The sequence below is a fragment of the Benincasa hispida genome, chromosome 4, assembly GCF_009727055.1.
Source record: "Benincasa hispida cultivar B227 chromosome 4, ASM972705v1, whole genome shotgun sequence".
NCBI lineage: Eukaryota > Viridiplantae > Streptophyta > Magnoliopsida > Cucurbitales > Cucurbitaceae > Benincasa > Benincasa hispida.
This window is the reverse complement of record NC_052352.1, coordinates 12,616,505-12,636,275: the sequence shown is the minus strand read 5'-3', so window position 1 is coordinate 12,636,275 and position 19,771 is coordinate 12,616,505.

Genomic DNA, 19,771 nt, shown 5'->3' with positions numbered 1-19,771 from the left:
AACACCCTTCTTCTTTATGCGAACCTAAAACCCTAAATCCTCTACATTCCAAAAGTCTCCTCGTGAACTTAAAGATCCCTCTGACCTTCTCTTCGATCATACCTACTCTATCCATGATCCAAATGGCAAGTCAAAATACCCCTTATTCAGCCCGATCAACCACCCCCACTTTCTCCTACGAAGTGGTGTTCAACCCAATCTCATTATTGGTTGTTGTAGCTCCAACTTACATGCCACCATCCACGATGGCACCACCTTTACCATTCAACCCCATACACATCCCATCGGCCACAATAGCGTCCCAGTTCTCATCGCCTCACAATCACCTTCAACCATTTGCCTCCACCACAAGCAAGGCAAGGCCTAGGGATGAGCGAGAAGTCTATGGAGCAATCCTTAAGAATCTAAACCCTCTCGAATCCTTGGACGAAGGTGTGGTCAATCAACCAGGCGGTCAACAAGTTGAGGTCAAGCCATTACTGCTTGTATAAGTCAACGTGATGGCTAGGGAGACACAAGGCAACATCGAAGGGGTTGAAATGGAAGAGCCCTTTAAGAAAGAAGGAAAAGAAGCAATAGAGTAAACGCTTCTACCTCTGCTATGGAGGCGTTGGGAAAGAGTTCCAGAAAAAGGCCAAAAGAGTGAGGGAAGGCCTTGGTGAAATCAGGAAGGAGGTAGAATGTCTAACTGTGGCGACATAACTCTATCTCGAGATTCGTGATGAGGAGCTTGATCGCATGAACATTCCATCGCAGCCTGAAAAATCAATAGATAGCGCGGAACGTGCTCCAATGGAATTTGAAAAGGAACTCCAAGAAGAAGGGGAAGAAGAGAAGAGAATCAGAAAGGAGAATGTTCAACGCGCTAAAGCGATTCGCATAAAAAAGGCAGGGAAGGTGGATGCGAAGAAAAAGGATATAGAAAAACAAAAGAAAGAAGAAAAGAAGAAAGGAGCAATAGGTGGCGCCCCAAGAAAAGAAAAAAAAACAAAGGCAAGCGGTGGCCAGAAAGGAGGAAAAGAGCAAGGCGCCCATAGTAGAGGAGGAAAGAGCTCCGAAGAAACAACCACCAATCCTGATCGAGATGGGATTCTTTCTAAAAAGCTCACCTCTACCATCATTCATCACTAAAATAGTCAACGTGTTGGGGTGGAAAGATTTCTGCATTGGGGCCAAAAGGGTCAAGCCATTTGTAGTGATCGCTTTTTACGAGGGAAAATCGCATTCTAGGCGATATAGAGCGAACGTTAGGAAGGTAACGGTTGGATTCAGCGTCAGAAAAATTAATCATCTATACAACTTGGAAGACATCCCTGACAACAAGGGAAATAGAATAATTGACAACCCATCGTCTGAAGAGTAGAAAGAAGTGTTGAAGGTAGTGGTGCTACCTGGGACGAAGTGGACCATCTTATCTAAAAGAGTAAAAACGTTGTCACCACATAGCTTGACACCAGAAGCTAACGTGTGGTTGTACTTCATCAAGAGAAAGCTGCTCCCCACAACGCATGACCACTCAGTCTCCAGAGAAAGGTCATGGAAATCTTCTGTATTTTGTGACAAATCCCCATCAACGTTGGTCGCCTGATCACAGATCAGATTTGGGCTTCATTCTCTAGACCAAGGGGGCAGCTCTTTTTCTCTTCATTCATTACTGTGCTATACATGGCTCAGGGATGGTTTGAAAAAGAGAAAGATATGGCGGTGAAGAGCACATTTACAAATAACTCTCTTTGCTGCCTAATAAGGTTGCCTGCATAAAACGTCCAACCTAAGCAACAGGAAAGTGGCAGCCGCAGACTCAGACTACCCCAAAGACCTCCCAACGCAAGAAACGAAAAGTAACTATCGCCCCAGAAGTTGAAGAAAAATGATCTCCTCTCCTCAATTAGAAAAATCCCCACCTCAGCAAAACCCTCAATCTGTCAAAGTTAGCATTGACCTCAACCTTTGCCCTCCAACACTTGACAAACCAACGCCATCAACACTTGAGAATCAACCCCTTCTTATCTTCCTCCTTGCATCCAGACCACCAAGTCCACCACTGCCCTCCAAAAGCCCTCCGCACTTCACTTCTGATGACCCAAGACTTCCAATGCCTAGGATTGAAACAGGCATTGGATCTGCCATTGGCGAGGAAAGTGAGCATCAGCCTGAAGACTCGCAACAAGAGCAAGCAAATGACTCTGAAGGGATTGACCCTGAGGCCAAATGGTTCAAATTCCTCCATGATGACCTCCGTGAACCTATTTTAGGAGGTCTTGATTACTTGACATGGCACCAACAATCGCTCCAAATGTAGATGAATGAGTTGATGCGTCAACAAAGCGAATTAAGAGATTTTGTTAGAACCAATGAAACACAATGCACGACTTCATACGATGAATGACATAAAGGAAGCACGATTAGTTCCATTATATGGTTGAATTATTTCAGAACGTTGTTGCTCCCCTAATGGTGGTACCACTAATTCCCCCCCATCTTCAAGATCCACTGCATTTTCCCAACGAGAATCCATCGTAGGACCACAAAAATGCTGCAGGAGAAACTTGAATTCAGGGCAATGTTCTTCCTTATCTCCTTTTTGTTTTAAGCTTGATGCTATTTCTTTCTTTTATTATCAGTTTGCCGCATTGTATAAATATATTGAAAATTTTGTCTATCTTTTGTATCTTTCCTTTTTGTTTATATCATGTGCATACTTTTGATCGCTTACTTTTTTTCTGTTACCTCGTTTGCCACTGATGACCCCAATGTTGAAATTATGTCATAACACTAACGCCTAGACTAATTAGTATTAAGTTTTAAGATTGTTTTTCCTTTAAAGTTACTTCTAGGATTTAGCAAGTACGCAAGCTTTTCAAAAAAAAGTCTTTGGCAATAATTTCTAATACCACCGCATTATTCTTTCTAAGAACCTTGATGCCTTCTAAATTTTGGGGTGCAAAAGGTTTGAAAACTTGAGCACTTTTCAAAAATATTTAATCTCCTTCAGTATTTTGTTATAAAAAAGAAAAAAAAAGAGCTATTGAGATCAGAACTTGCTCGTAGTTGGATGTCTGTATTGTTGGGGTTGATGCCCTAATGTCTCGTGTCCTGTAGTTTGTAAACTTTTTTTTTTTTTTTTATGAACAGTTGTGATGTATAATATATGATATTTATTTCACTTATTGACTTTGCACATTTGAATGTTTTATTTGCTTTACCACAAACCAATAAACTAATCCCTGATTGTCTTAATGTAACTTAAGCATGTATGTGGTGATATACAAGTGGATCATGTTTTAACCAAAATGGTCTGTAGTATATGGATATAGGAGGGAAATCTTATCCTGGTAATGCTACAGATGCGGCCCGCTTTGTGGAATAGTTACAAGTGTTGTGACTTGTCACAGATGGTCTGATTCTGATCATTCGTGTAGAGGACATGTGAGCGAGGGAGTCTTATACAAAAAGTTTGTATAAGACTTGACCATGAAGCGTTAACATCTCATCATATAACTCCATTCATGACAGAGACTTCACATCACTAGGATGACCATAGGTAACATGACCTCAATCCTAAGTGAGTTGGGAACTCCTGCCATTGAAGGTGGTCCTTTGATTTGCTTGGGTGCGAGTGGCCAGAGCGCCGACTCAAACCTACCATTTTGGAGATTCGTCTGATTTGGGAGCTGGGAACTCAACTTTATAAGATGGAGTTCACTCTTTCCCCGAAGCAAGGGTAAGTAGATAAATTGCTCCTTTAAGGGTTAATCCCGGGGCTTGAACAATGTAGCGCTACACATACCTTCTCATGGCTCGAGAGGTGTTCACACATAGTAGGACTATGTTGTATTGTTCATTAGAGGGATCAGTGGTACTTAAAGAGTAAGATGTAACTACAAGGGTAAAACAGTAAATTGGCCCAGCTGTACTTACGAGCATCTGTGAAGGGTCATCGTACTGATGATGGTTTATATCCAATGGACATAGAAATATATCTATAGTAAGAAGAGTTCAGCTGTCGGTCTTTAGTGGAATGCCTGGTAGTTAATGAATGGTGGATATCGTGGCTAAAGAGTTTAGTCAGTTATTCACGTACCGTTGGAGCTTTGAGCCATAGGTTCATAAGGTCCTCTTGGTAGCTTGGATACAAGTTAAGAATCAGTTTTTGGATCGGTTTGAAATGTTCAAATTGACAAGAGGGAGTTTGATTATATATGATATAATTGAACTAATTAATTATATATGATATAATTGACTTTATGTATGAGATACATTAATTTGGAGGAAATTGGATATAAATATGATTTATATCTAGTGGAGGAAAAATGTTATGGTTAATATATGATATTAAACCATAGGTTATGAATATAATGTTATTATATTTATTATTTATTAATTGGATAGTTATGGGATAATTAGCCGACGTCTCTTCTGTTTTCGTAACGGATAAGTAAGATGAAGAATCGTTTTGAGACGTTTAAATTGCTCATGGTGGAGTGCGAGATTTCAAGGGAAATGTGTCATTGCTTAGTAAAATCAAAGCCTATACGATAGTGTTGAACGATCGCTTATTGCTTACACCTGCGTCCGCTATTTACTAAACGATACTGAACTTTTCTTACATGATCATATAGACGATCGCTTACCTTTTCTTACACGATCGTATACTTCACCTAAATGATCAAGCATTTTGTCTATATGATAGACGAGTCTTTTTTCCACTTGCTTGATCGTTGTATATGATCTCTTTTCTTCCTCCCCTCTACCAAATCTGAACAAAGTCCACCCTTTGGATTTTCACTCCGAGAATACTGAGGGCTCCGAGTGGTGATGTTGTCCCCGTTTTCTTTTGTTCGTGTGGAGACTGTTCGTGGTAGACGATTGGGTATTGCTGAACGGTAGTTTATCGTTCCAACAAAAGCGAGATTTGCTGTGAAGAAAAGTCTTCAACTAGTATGATCTCTCGGTTTCTTATTTATTGATCCTTTAAGCATGCCAGTAATTTAGCGTTGTGAATGCATATCTGTATGTTTGAATGTATATGTAAAAATTCTGTCACAATGAATTGAAAATATCTGCTTAGTTACTCTTGTATATAAGAGTTCCTTCATGTATGACACCCGTGGGAGGCCAAAACGAAGGCAAGAATTGTTAGAGTGTAATAACATGCAACGGAAGTAACAAGGATCAATAAGCATTCAAATTCACTAATTTTGGTAGAAACTAAAGCACGCTCATCTAAATAAGAGGGTTTTCGATCATACCTTTGTAGAACTCTTCAAGATCTTGATCAAACAGCAGCAATCTTCTCCAAAGATCATCGTGAATCACCTCAAGATCTTCCCCACATCCTCTTGGAGCTTTAGACCAAGTTGTGGGACTCAAGAACAGCTCGAAGCAACGGAATTACAGAGGAAAGCTCCTAACAACACACTAACAAAGAACTCTTTCTTCCAGCTGAAATTTTCTCTCAAATTTTCTGTAGAATGCATGCCTCCAAATCACTCTATTCTTCTTTATTTATTGCATATGAACATGAAAAGAAGAAAATGTGCATGGCTTGTAGCTTATGCTTGGAGTTTAATGAAGAAGAGAAAGTGGGCTTTGTGTGAGCATGAAGAAGATGATAACGGAAAATCTCATATTTCCATTTTGTGCATGTAATCCGATTTTCCAATTTTATCTTTAAAACTAAAATCTTGATTTTAAAATCATTTTGATATTAAAACTGAAAAATTAATTTCATAAATTAATTTAATATCAAATATTAAATTAATTTTTTGCACAAAACCATCTTTATATATTTAAATCATATTTAAATATATATTCTCCCAATCCATTAGTTTTAATTTGAACAATTCAAATTAATCTCTCAAGCTACTCTAAAGCTTAACCCATTTACGAGCTAGTAGGGGACCTCATGGACCTATAAATCATGGGCTCCAACGATTCGAGATTAATCGGCTAAACTCATTGGACTGATCTAACCATCATTTGTTAACTAATGGGACACTCCACTATAGCCCATAGTTGAACTCCCCTCCCTGTAGATATATTATGTCCACCTTATAAACATCATCAGCAAGTCGATCCTTCACAGGTTATTCGTAATCACAGCTAGGTCAAAATAACCGTTTTACCCCTGTGAATATATCTTGTTCCTTAAGTTTTTATTGATCCTCTAATGAACAATTCTGATTCATAATCTTTATGAATCAAATCCTTTCTCTATCATGAGAAGGCGGGGCCTCGATTGTTCAAGACCTGGAATTAGTACTTAAGAGAACAACCTATCTGCTAACCCTTAATCGGGTAGGAGTGAATTCCATCTTGCAAGGCTATGTCCTCAGCTATTCATCTGGTCTTATCCCTAAAATGGGAAGCTTATTGAGCAGTGTTGTTAGAATACTCTCACCATTTGTAAATCAAAGGATAATCCCCAACAAAAAGGAGTCATAGCTAACTCAAGATTAAGATCGAGTTAACCCAGGTTATTTGATAAATAAAATAGTCAGTTTTAACAATAAACGGTCGTTATAAAGAAAAGTGACTGTTTTCGTGGTCCAGTCTATATGCAAACTCATTGCATAGGATGCCCCCACTTAATGTCTCAATATGAACGATCTGTGGATTACATCGTTTGTAGCACTTTAAAACTACAGAGTGGGTTGTATCCAATAGTGTTACCAAGATGAGATACCCAATTTCATCTATATACTTTTTAGACCATTTAAGCTATATACTGTCAATTGATCCTATTTATGTCACTACATAAAGTTACAGTATTCAGACTATAGTCATGGATATGTTTATTGGATTTTCATAATAAGATGCAAAATCAACAAGTCATTATTATTGATAAATAGAATGTTTAACACGAACTGTGAGTTCTAGGACATTCCTAACAAGAATCATGATCGACGCAAAAAATAAGTGATCGAAACTCCACTGTCTCAAAAACACGACACGAGTTTAGACTGAAAAAAACGATGAACTCGTAGTTGCATGTCTGCATGACACCCGTGGGGGTAAGCCAAAACGAATATTGGATGTTTGGATCAGTGAAAAATCAAAACAAGAAGTAGAAAGGAGAAAATATTTTTATCTCGTTCCAAATCTTTATTTTCAGAAATATGAGATAGTTTCATAAATGAGTAAAGGATTTTTTTAAGAATAAGCTTGCAACTTCTCAAGGCTAAAAGTAAATTTATTGGAAGAAGAAATAAAACTTAAAAAAAAAATCTAGTCTAGCAAACTGGGTGAGGTATTCTGAGAGGTCTAGGCAATTCTTGAAGGCAATCGAAATCATAAGAAGTCTTAAGTATATGCTTGAGGACAAGCATTATTTTAAATTTGGGGATTTGATAACTTCTAGAAATACAAGTTATTGTATCTTTTTCATTTAAAATAATAAGGCAAAGGCATGAAATTTAGATAATTTTTACCAATAAATCTATATATAAAAAAAAGCGAAGCATGTGATCACATACTTTTAACGCATAACATATTTAAATTTCATACTAATTTCGCTACTTTGATGCATAATATCCTTCAGCAGTCTGATGAACGTGTGATCGCATGTTACATACCCACTGATGCAATCAAACAAGAATTGCCAGAGAAGAAAAGGAAAGATGATCACATAAGCTGCAAGCGTTAAAGTGACATAGGCAATGGGTGTCACATCACAAGTTTCGTTGGTGGCCGACGGGAAAACTTTGTTGAAGATTCAATAAAACCCCTGACACATTGCAGACAGCGCAATAGGATATGGAATTTAATGCGCCCCATCAACGTAATCATGAGTTAGAGAAAAGAAGTGCTCGTGAACGCCTATAAATACCCATGCAAATGCCATGCATAAGAGATATACATACAGACATCATGATACATATATCGTGGTATACATTGTAGGAGACGAGAAGAATACCATGAGAAGGGATTCTGCTAGAAACCCTTACCAATTTTCCACAGAAATTCCTCAGTGAGGGCTTAAGATTCTAGGGAAAGAAGAGGATAATACTGTTTAATTGTCTAAGTGAAGTAGCTGTAAAACCAGCTGGAGGAAGAAAGACATTGCAAACCACGGCTTGACTCTCTGACCCTTTCTCTTTGTTTTGTGTATTTATATTGTATTTCTTGTATTAATAAATTCAGATTTGCAGTATGAATACATGTTTGTTATATATCTTGTCTATCGTTTTTACCAACATCATGCATAGCTAAATCGCCTCATGGGTTGAGAAGATTGTAGCTAACACGACTAAATAACTAGAGAAATCATGTGATCAACTTGTTTTATGCATGCTTATATTTGTTGCTTGAATCAATTGAGAAATGGTTCTATGTAAAGTTAATATGAGTTTGAAAGAATTTAGATTAGGACCTCATAAAACAAGAGAAAATATTCCTTAGAAATAAGTACATTCTCTGCATATTACACCTATCGCATGCATCTTAGAGATAAAATAATGTGGTAAAGAACATTGAGAAATGATGGTCGTAATATTAAGTGTATAGCTTGATCGCATAATCCATCTAGTTGTTTAGAAAGAGTTAGTAAAAATCCTTCTCAACCCTCTTATCACGTAACTGTTATCCAACTCACATTGCTTCATTTAAACACAATTCCCATCGCATATTTAGGTTTAAGTTAGCTTACTCAATCATCCCCTTGAACATTTTAACTCGTGCCAAGATCATAGTTTTAGTTTCATCGCGTGCTTACAAGCAATCCCTGCTTTTGATCCTGGACTCACCAGGAACTTTGGTCAGATTTTCACTTGGGTGTGACTGGAGAAAACTGAGCGTTAAATCTCATAAGCATTATTATTTCATCGCATGTATAGAATGTATCATTTATACTCGAGTTTGTAATCAAACTCTGCCAAGAAGTCTTGCCATCGACATTGTTTTTCTATCAATTTCTTTTGTGTTTGAAAGTAGTGATGGAATGAACACATGTGCAATGGAAGAAAAAACAGATGTAAAGTACTCTAATTAAGTTAGTTACAAAGGATAAGCATACAAGAAAAACAAGTAAAAAGGAGAGAAGAAATACAACATTTGTAGTCCCAAAGCTTCTCCAAATTAGATCCAATTTCCTCACAAACAGTTTGTAGACCATCACGAACGGGATGGTGGAATCCAATGAGTGACTAATTTGGAGAGGAAAAGGTTAAGTCTTAGAAAGAAAATTGTTATGAGATTATCACATAATCTCATCAATTTTCACTATGACCAAGAGTTCTATACAATCATAAACTCTTCCTTTTAAAGATCATTACATGCAAAACATGAAACTTTGAGTTTGATGAGAATTTGACACTAAAAAATCCACTAACTCGAAGTGAGATTTAGTGGGGCAAGTGTCTTCAAATGAAGACAACACTTAACAATGCAAAAGTTGGCATTTCCCACTCATAATTTGTTGGATCTTTCCACTAACTTGGTCAATGGTCAAAGTTTGACTCTCAAAGTCCAAAGTCAACAAAGTTGACTTTTTGACTTTCAAAGTCAAAAATCAACAATTTGACTTTCATTGCATTTTTTACCTAATCAACAATTTGACTTTTAATTCAATTTTAACCAATTCCATTTAATTTCAATATTAATTCTAATAATCAATTTTAAATTTAAATTAATATTAAATAATTTAATATTAAATCCAACAATAATCCTAATGAATATGAATCCCTATTCATAATCTTGATATTTAAATCTTATTTAAATATCTCCTATTTTCTCTCTCTTTATGTTTAATTCACAATTAAACAATATGTTAAATATATCGTATATATTTACCTCTTTGCTCCAAAAATCGAATTTGAACACTTCAAATTCGTTTGTCACATTGTTCTAAGGTTTAGTCCGATATGAGCTAGTAGGGGAACCTCATGGACCTACAGATCATGGGCTTCAATGATTCGTGATTAATTGGCTAAACTCTTTAACCTAAATAACCACAATTCATTAACTACTAGGCCACTCCACTAAAGCCTCGTAGTTGCACTCCTCTCACTGTAGATATATTATGTTCACTCGATATAACCATGATTAGTAAGTTAACCCTTCACAGGTAGTAATAACAGCTTGGTCAAAAACTGTTTTACTCCCGAGATTACATCTTGCTCCTTAAGTCCCACTGATTCTCTAACGAACAATTGGTTTGTGATCCAATCACTAAACCGAGTCCCTCTCGACCAATGAAAGGGTGAGGCCCCTTGTTCAAGACCTGGAGTTAGCACTTAAGGGAACAACCTCTCTACTATCTCTAAAAGTGGGTAGGAGTGAATTTCGTCTTGCATCCTATGCCCCCAGCTATCTACCCAATCTTACCCCTGAAATTGGAGGCTTATTGAGTCGGCACTGTTGAGCAAACCCTCACCCATGCAAATCTAAGAATAATCCCAAATAAATAGGAGTTCATAGTTAGCTCATGATTAAGGTCAAGTTACCTAGATCGTCATTTTGAAACAGTCAATCTTAAACAGTAAACGGTGCTATAAAGTAAGAGTGACTTAATTCTCGGTCCGATCTTATGCAAACTCAATGCATTGGACGCCCCGACTTCTCAAGTCAATACATGAACGAATCAGGATCACTTCGTTTGTAGCACTTTACAACAAATTGTAACAACTACAGAGTGGGCCACATCCGATAGTGTTACCAGAATAAGGTACCCAGCCTTATTCGCATCTTATAGACCATTTTGGCTATTTAGCAAACTTGATCCACTCTTATGTCTCCACATAAAGTTCATGTATTCATATAATAGCCATGGATCTTTAGTTTATTAGATTTAGTCTTTACAAGTGCAATTCACATATTCAACAACAGTTTGATTGAATAAACGTCAATAACATCTTTACTGATTATAGAATATGTTTAACATTACAAACTGCGAGTTTTAGAACATACAACCCAACAAGTGGTTTGTAGAAACGTTATCTCGCAAGGTGAACTGACTCCTAAGTAGGTAGTGCCTCCAAGTTTGCAAGCAATGTAAGATAGCCGTCATCTCCTTTTCTTGTACAGTATAGTGCCACTTTGTCTCATCAGCTTACGACTTTCATATGCGATCAGGTGCCCTTTTTGCATTAATATGCCACCAATAGCATAGTCGAATGCGTTAATATGCACCTCAAAGGGTTTTGAATAGTCTGGAAGTATTATGACTGGTTCCTGTGAAATAACTTCCTTGAGGTCTTCAAAGGCTTTTTGGCACTCTTCTGACCAATCCTAAGGTTGGTTCTTTTTCAGCAGATTGGTAAGAGGCCGACTATGAACGAATATCCCTTGACGAACTGTCTATAGTAATTTATGAAGCCTAAAAAGGAATGTAGGTCATGTATCTTAGTAGGAAGTTTCCATTCTTATATGGCACGTACCTTGACTGTATCCATCATCAGCTTCCCATCTTTTATCCAATGTCCAACGAATTCCACCTTTGGCTGAACAAATGAACATTTTTCCTTTTTGATCTATAGTTCTTTGTCACTAAGTACTTGAAAGACTTGTTTCAAGTGTTGCACATGTTCCTCAAGACCGAAATGTCATCCAAATAAACCACCACGAATCAATCTAGAACTGGGTGGAACAACTTGTTTATGAACGTGCAGAAGGTGGTTGGGGCATTGGTTAGACCAAAAGATATGACTAGGAATTCATAGGCACCGTACCGTGTCACGCACGTGGTCTTGGTTTCATCTCCTGCTTTGATCCTCACCTGGTAATATCCTGACTGTAGGTCTATCTTGTTGAAATACCAGGCCTTACCAAGTTGGTCGAAAAGATCAGCTATCAAGGGAATTAGGTACTTTTTCTTGACAGTGATCATGTTGAGTGCCTTATAATTGATGCATAGTCTCGAGGAACCATCTTTCTTCTTTTGGAGGAGCACCAGGGCACCATAGGGTGCTTTTGAGGTTGGATATTGAAGGAGTAATATAACATGCAACGGAAGAATTCAGAATCAATAAGCATTCTAACCAAACTTGTTTTAAACATGCTACACAAGTAAAGTTCATAAGAGGGTTTGAATAGTGCAATACCTTTATAGAATTCACCACGAATTTAGCTAGATCTCCACTTAACTGAGCTTGAAATTTCAAGTAGACCACTACCAAGGTCTTATCTACTAAACTTAAGAAGGAATGTGTGGTGAAAATACTCTAATTGAGTAGCTCAATTTTCGATGATATTAAGTGGATTGTCAAGGGTTTACAAAAGGTACAGGCTTTCGGCATAAAAGTTCTAATCTCCCCAAAATCTCAGCATGAAACTTTAATATATAGACTCAAACCATGTAAGGAAAAGATAGTGCATGTAGGACAACTCCTACTAAGAGTTATCATTGAAGAAGTAAGTAGAACTGGGTGATTTTTCACAAAATTTGAGCTTAGTGGATTTTTCCCAAAAAATGTTGGAAAAATCCACTAATTCAATTTTGAGTTAAAATGAATTTCTTTTTAAATAAACAATTTCATTTAAATGAATTAGTTTTGTAAAATTAATTCAAAATAATTAATTTAAATAAAACTGTTTTTAATTTTAATTAAACCTTTTGATTAAATTAAAAAAAACCATTAATTTAATATCTTAATATTAAATTAATAAAAAAACCAATTCCACCAATATGATTCAACTTCACATTATTAATATTTAAATCATAATTTAAATAGTAATTGATTTTCCAATTTCGTTCAATTTTTTATAAACTTAAACGTTTCAATTATATCGAATACAATTGGTTGAAACCCTAAAAAAAATGAATTTGAACGTTTCAAATTCACAACCCTAATTTCATCTAAACATACTCAATTTGTTAATCCAATTTATGATAGTAGAGGGACCTAATGGACCTACATATCATGAGCGCCAACGATTTGTAATTAATTGGTTAACTCTTTAAGACTGAATTAATCAATATTCGTTAACTATCAAGGCATACCACTATAGCTCGATAGTTGCACTCTCCTTACTGAAGATATATTTTTGTCCATTTTAACCATAATCGGTAAGTTGATCCTTCACAGATCGTTCGTATTTACAACTGGATCAAAATTACCGTTTTACCCTTGTAAATGCATCTAGTTCCTTAAGCTCCCACTGACCCTCTATGGAACAACTGATTTGTAATACCACTTATGAATCATGTCCCTCTCTACCACGAGAGGGCAGGGCCCCGTTGTTCAAGACCAGGAATCAACACTTAAGAAAACAACCTATCTTCTAACCCTAAAACGGGTAGGAATGAATTCCATCTTGCAAGGCTATATCCCCAGCTATCTATCCAGTCTTATCCCCAAAATGGAAGACTTATTGAGTAGTGTCGTTGGACTCCTCTCAACTATGCAGATCAAAAGATAATCCCAAATAAACAGGAGTTCATAGTTGGTTGGCAGGGGATTCATCCGAGCGAGATGTTCGACATTCATCCATCTCGCGATTCGATGGAATTTTATTGCTTAAGCACCTAGCATGTCATCACAAGAACTCAAGATTAAGATCGAGTTATCCTAGGTTATTTTAGTATGAAATAGTCAGTTTTAACAGTAAACGGTCGTTATAAAGAAAAGTGATTATTTCGAGGTCCAGTCTTTATGTAAACTCATTGCATAGGATACCCCGACTCATATGTCTCTACATGAATGATCTGTGGATCACATCATTTATATTAACATACAAAATGGGTCGCATCCAATAGTGTTACCAGGATGAGATACCCAATTTCATCCATATACTTATAGACTATTTAGGCTATATACTATAACTTGATCCTATTTATGTCACTACATAAAGATAAAGTATTCATACTATAGCCATGGATTTGTTTATTGGATTTTCTAATAGATTGCAATATCAACAACTTTATTGAATAAAAATCTCAATAATATCTTATTGATAAATAGAATGTTTAACATGAATTACGAATGCGAGTTTTTAAGACCTCCCCAACAGGATATAACCTGCATCAAGTAAATCTTTTAACCGTTTCTTCAACTTCTCAAGCTCCAGAGGGGCCATGTGATAGAGGGCGTGGTTGGAGGTCGGGCGCCTGGCTCCAACCCTCTTGTATGGCATGTACCTTGACTGTGTCCATCATCAACTTCCCATCTTTTATCCAATGTTCAAGGAATTCCACCTCTGGTTGAACAAATGAATATTTTTCCTTTTTGATGTATAACTCTTTGTCACTAAGTACTTGAAAGATCTATTTCAAGTGCTGTACATGTTCCTCAAGGGGTTGACTGTACATCACCATGTCATCCAAATAAACCACCATGAACCGATCTACAAATGGGTGGAACAACTTGTTCATGAGCATGCAGAAGGTGGTTGGGGCATTAGTTAGACCAAACGACATGACTATGAATTCATAGGCACCGTACCGTGTCACACACTTGGTCTTGGCTTCATCTCCTGCTTTGATCCTCATCTGGTAGTATTCTAATTGTAGGTCTATCTTGCTAAAATACCAGGACTTACCAAGTTGGTCAAAGAGATCAACTATCAAGGGAATTAGGTATTTGTTCTTGACAGTGGTCTTGTTGAGTGCCCTGTAATTTATGCATAGCCTTAAAGAACCGTCTTTCTTCTTTTGGAAGAGCACCAGGGCACCATAAGGTGCTTTTGAGGGTTGGATATAACATGCATCAAGTAAATCCTTTAACTGTTTCTTCACCTCCTCAAGCTTCGGAAGAGCCATGTGATAGGGGGTTGTGGCTGAAGGCTGGCGCCTAGCTCCAACTTTATCTCGTGGTCTACCTCGCGCCGTGGGGGCAATTTCTTAGGAAACTCGATGGGCATTACATCATTGTATTCGTCAAGGACTCCTTGTATACATGCCGACGCAGGAGGTTGGCTTGGGCTTTCTTCTTCCTCATCTCGAAGGTCCCTTACTGAAGCTATTATGTAGTTTTGACTCTTTGTGATCCCTCTATTGAATTGTAGGGTGGAGATCATATTGACGGATCTCTCTTTACTTCTCAAAGGAACCACTCGGAGCTTGTGTTCATCTAATATCACCAGGGACATTGAGAAAAGAATAGAAAAGGTCAATGCACTATGAAAGAATGCTAGACCAAGGATTATTTTGAAGTCATCCATGAGTGCAATGGTAAAGTCTAGCGTACCTTTCCAGTTGCCCACCTTGGTTGGGACATTCTTGGTTATTCCCTTTATAGACTTGGCTCTCGAGTTGACAACTTTAATGAAGCCATGTTCTTTTGTGAGGCTCAAGCCAAGTCGCTTGACTTTATGTTCATCCATGAAATTATGTGTGGCACCAGTATCGAGCATGACCGACACAGGCTTCCCATTTAGTGTGGTATCGGCGTAGAGGAGGCCACCCTCTTTGCCCTCTTTCGAGGTAGGCTCTTTGTAAGGGCTTCCAACTGTTGTAGTGATCCCATCATGGCTTCTCTTGCTTCTTCATTAGTCTCGTTGATCTTGGCCATAAGGGCATTCATAGCTTTACGATTTGAACATTCTCTTTTCCAATAAGGCCTATCACATATGAAGCATGGTTTGGAAGGTTTAGAAGACTGACCTTTATTATGGGGCCTCTCATGTTTGCCATGGGAGGACTTTGAGTTTCCTCCATCCTTCTTATGATGATTATTCCTTTGGTGGGACTTGTGTCCCCCACTTTTACTTAGACTAGGCTTCTTCCCTTTATTTTGGGAGGAGTAATCGATGAGTGTTTCAGTCACGAAAATAGTAATATCCAATGTCTGGACATTTATTCTATCCAACTCCACCTTTGCCCAATCCTTCAAGCCATCTTTAAAGTGGAAAAAGACATCCTTTTAAGATAGGTCCTCGATCTCAAGCATGAGAATTTTGAATTCCTTGACATAGTCAAGGATGTTGCTGGTTAGTCTTAAGCGTCTAAGCTTACCTACCAACAATAAGTTAAACATATTCCAAGCCTTGCTCAAGGTGGGTAAGGCAAGCGACAACGTGCTCTCTTACTGTCGAACCTTTAGATTTTGAGCGCTTGGTTGGGGAGTGATGTTCTTTACATCCTCAAAGGATGGGGCCTTCGATGACTTACTCTGGTGATGTGTGTCCTTCCTCATATTCTATAGGTGCAACAAGGGTGTGAAGGGGTACCTAGGTCTCAAAACCGTTACTCTAATACCATTTGTCACGTGGTTATTATTTGCAAGCAACCAATCGTGTGACACTTGGGTGAACTCAGTGGATAAGACATTCTAAGTAAGCCTTAAAGAGGTTTTAATTGTGCTACGATATGAAAGAAATTGAAAGGGACAAGGAAAGAGTTGGTGCGAGAGTTTGGGAGGATGTATGTAGTATTGTTTGGGCTTACAACCGATGAGTGTACGAATGGGGCCTTTGGTTATTTATAGGAGTGCTCCCACTGTCCTAGGGCCTTAAACAGACTTGTGCTTGTGGCTCTTTCTAGAGCTTTCTTGACATGTCTTAGGCCATACTAAGCCTTTCTACAAGCATCTAAGTACATACTAGAGACTTCTAGAATGTTCAGACATGGACTCTCCTAGCATCTTTCTGTCTTTGACTATCATTGCCTTGTCTGGACTCATCCAACACGTTCTAGAGTCTTTCAGAGGTGTTCGGGTTTTTCTAGAGCCTTCCAAACGTGTCCAGGTCTATCTATGGTCATCAACACTGTCTAGATCCTTCTCGTGTGCACTAGCTCCATCTAAGGCCTTCCAAGCCTGTCTCGGGCCGTCTGGGTGCTTAGCATGGACGCTGGCACTGTCCAGATTTCTCTAGAAGCTTTCGAGCTCGCCTAAGACATGGGTGAGACGGCTAGGACGTTCACCAAGCACTGGAGAGCAAACGTGTGCACACGTGCACATTGATAGGGTCGCGTGGATGGCATTCGGCAGGAGCCCGAGCGCTGGGCCAAGCACGTGCGCGTGTCATGGCTAGGCCTATGTTTCTCTTAGACTTTACAGGGTTCCAAGGCTCCCCCTTGGCTGATGCTAGGGAGCTTTTGCAAAAAAAAAAAAAAAAAAAAAGATTTTTTTTTGGAGCGTGACATATAACTCTCTACTATACATGTGAGATTTTTCCTTTTATTGAAGCCAAAATATGGTTTTGTTTTTGTTGGAGAGAAAAATATTAGTGTGAAATAGTAAATTAAGTTTAGTGAAAGATAATATATATATAAAGAAAAAATTTATAAAATTGCCCATCAAAATTTTACCAACACGAGCTCAATGGCTAAAACACCAATAATAAGTCTCCTTTGAAATTTTGAAATATATAAACTTTGATTTACTTAAGTATTAAGCATTGTGGGTAGGTGTGAAAGTTTATTCACCCCACATTTACTACTGATATTTGTCCAACTTTACAACAATCTTAAACTAGTTTAATTATATAGTAGGCTAGCTCTACTATATGAGCATTTTTTCTTTTTACTGAAGCCAAGATATGATTTTTATTTTATTTGAGAGTAAAAATATGAGTGTGAAATAGTAGTTAACTAAGTTTGGATTTGAGAGATAATATATAGAGAAAATTTTCATAAGACTACTAAAATGATCAACATTTTATCGATACAAATATACTTAAGTAGTTCAAATTTTCTGTTCTCACTACTTAAAAAAAAAAACATAAATAAATAAGGTTCGAAATTTCAATGTATATAAGTTTTGATTTACTTGACTATTAAGCATTGTGGGCAGGTGAAAGTTTCTTTCACCCCCCACATTTTCTTTTTCTTTTTCTTTTTAACTGATCGTTTGTCCAACTTTTTACCAACAATCCTAAAGTAGTTTAATTTGCATAGAGAAAAAATTACGTATCTTTTTTCTTTTCTAAAGTGGTTGACTTAATCCCCCATCCTTTTTTCCATATTCTTTTTTTTTATATCATTAATCAATGGACAAAATCTAAAATACACAGGGTGTCTATTGATCATGTGTCATATCCTCAATTTTTCGAGTGTTGTCCATATGTCTCAAGATTATACACTATTAATGTCTATATAATTCACCTCGTATTTGTCAAATTGCCTATTAATAATGACATTTGGTGGGTTTTGTAAGACACATATATTGGTCAGAAATCCAAAAGACTTGGAGTAAATTTCCATATTTTCCCATTTCCTATAATTTTCTTTATTTATTTTAATTATATAGTCATTTTATTTTATTTTAATTAAAATTTTATTATTATATTATATTTTCTCCATATCCTCATTCCTTTGTGCTCCTCAATTTCATAATACATTATTAGCACGAGCTCCTGTCATTTTTCCCGCTAAAAGTAGGTCCTAAACATATGTTGTTTTTTCCCTCTTCGTTATAATTAATAAATTTAATGTTATTTTGTATATTTAATATCCATTAAATTTCTAATATAAATATAATGTTTTGTGATAGTGTTGTCATGACAAACCTTATGAAATTAGAATTCGTAATCTTTGACATTAATGGCAATAATTATTTGTCATGGGTGCTCAATGCCGAAATCCACCTGGATGCTATGAACTTAGGGGAAATAATTAAAGAAAGAAATACGACATTCAGTTAGGACAAAACAAAAGTTATGATTTTTCTTCGTCATCATCTTCACAAGGGATTGAAAATGGAGCGTCTTATAATAAAAGATCCTCGTATCTTGTGGAAAAATTTGAAAAAGAGGTATGATCATTAAAAAAAAAAAAAAAAAAAAAGTTGTTCTTCCTAAAGCTCGTTATGAGTGGATGCATTTGCACCATATGTACTCGGGCTCAGATTCATGAAACTGATAATTTGACCTCTTCTCAAGTAAGAAAAGATAGAATGGAAAGGGGATTTGGGTCTGGCAGAAGTTTATGAACACAGTTCGTCGAATAAACTCAAACCTTTCGACCAACTATGCCCAAGCTAAGTCAGTTGAGCGCAACAACTTATCCTAAATCCTTCTGTGAGTGGCTAGCTGCTCTTCTTTCATTCCTCTTGTTCAAATGCTTTCCCTTGGCTCATTCACCAGGAGACGAAAGCGAAATCTTCCCAATCCGGTCAGAAGAAACAAGTCAAAATGACCCGTTCCATTCGCACCACAAGCTTATTGCCGGATCAGCATCCAATATTCAAAGTTTCGGCTCTTGATTACAATTCCACATTATTTAAAATCAGTTTGAAATTGTTGTTATGCGGAGAGAAAATTACTGATGTTGATATGTTAGAGAAGACATTTCTACATTTCATGTCTCGGATATGCTCCTGTAGCAGCAATATCGAGAGAAAGTTTTTAAACAATATTCTAAACTAATTTCATGTCTTCTTGTAACCGAAAAAAAATAACGAGTTATTGATGAAGAACCACGAATCTTAGCCAATTGAAACAACACCATTCCCTTAAGTGAATAATGGTCGAGATCGTGGTCGAAGTTGAGGTCGTGACCATGGCAGAGAAATAAATAATTACTATTTTCGTGGTGGTTGTTTTAATCACTCAAATTTCAAAAGAACCACACAAAATGATAATCACAAAGGAAAAGCTCAACAAGATAAGAGTTCAAAAAGTGTTGAAAATAAATGTTTTCGATGCGAAATGACTAGGCATTGGTCACATACCTGTCATACGTCAAAACATTTAGTTGATCTCTATCAAGCCTCCTTGAAAGAAAATGGGAAAAATGTGGAAAAAAATTTTGCATACTAGGATAATGATATATTTTACCCATCCAATATGACAAATTTGGATGTGGCATACTTTTTTTAATCTCCTGAAGAGAAGATCGGCACAGTTGATAGAACATCAAACATTTCTTTTGACTTTGAAAATATCTAGACTT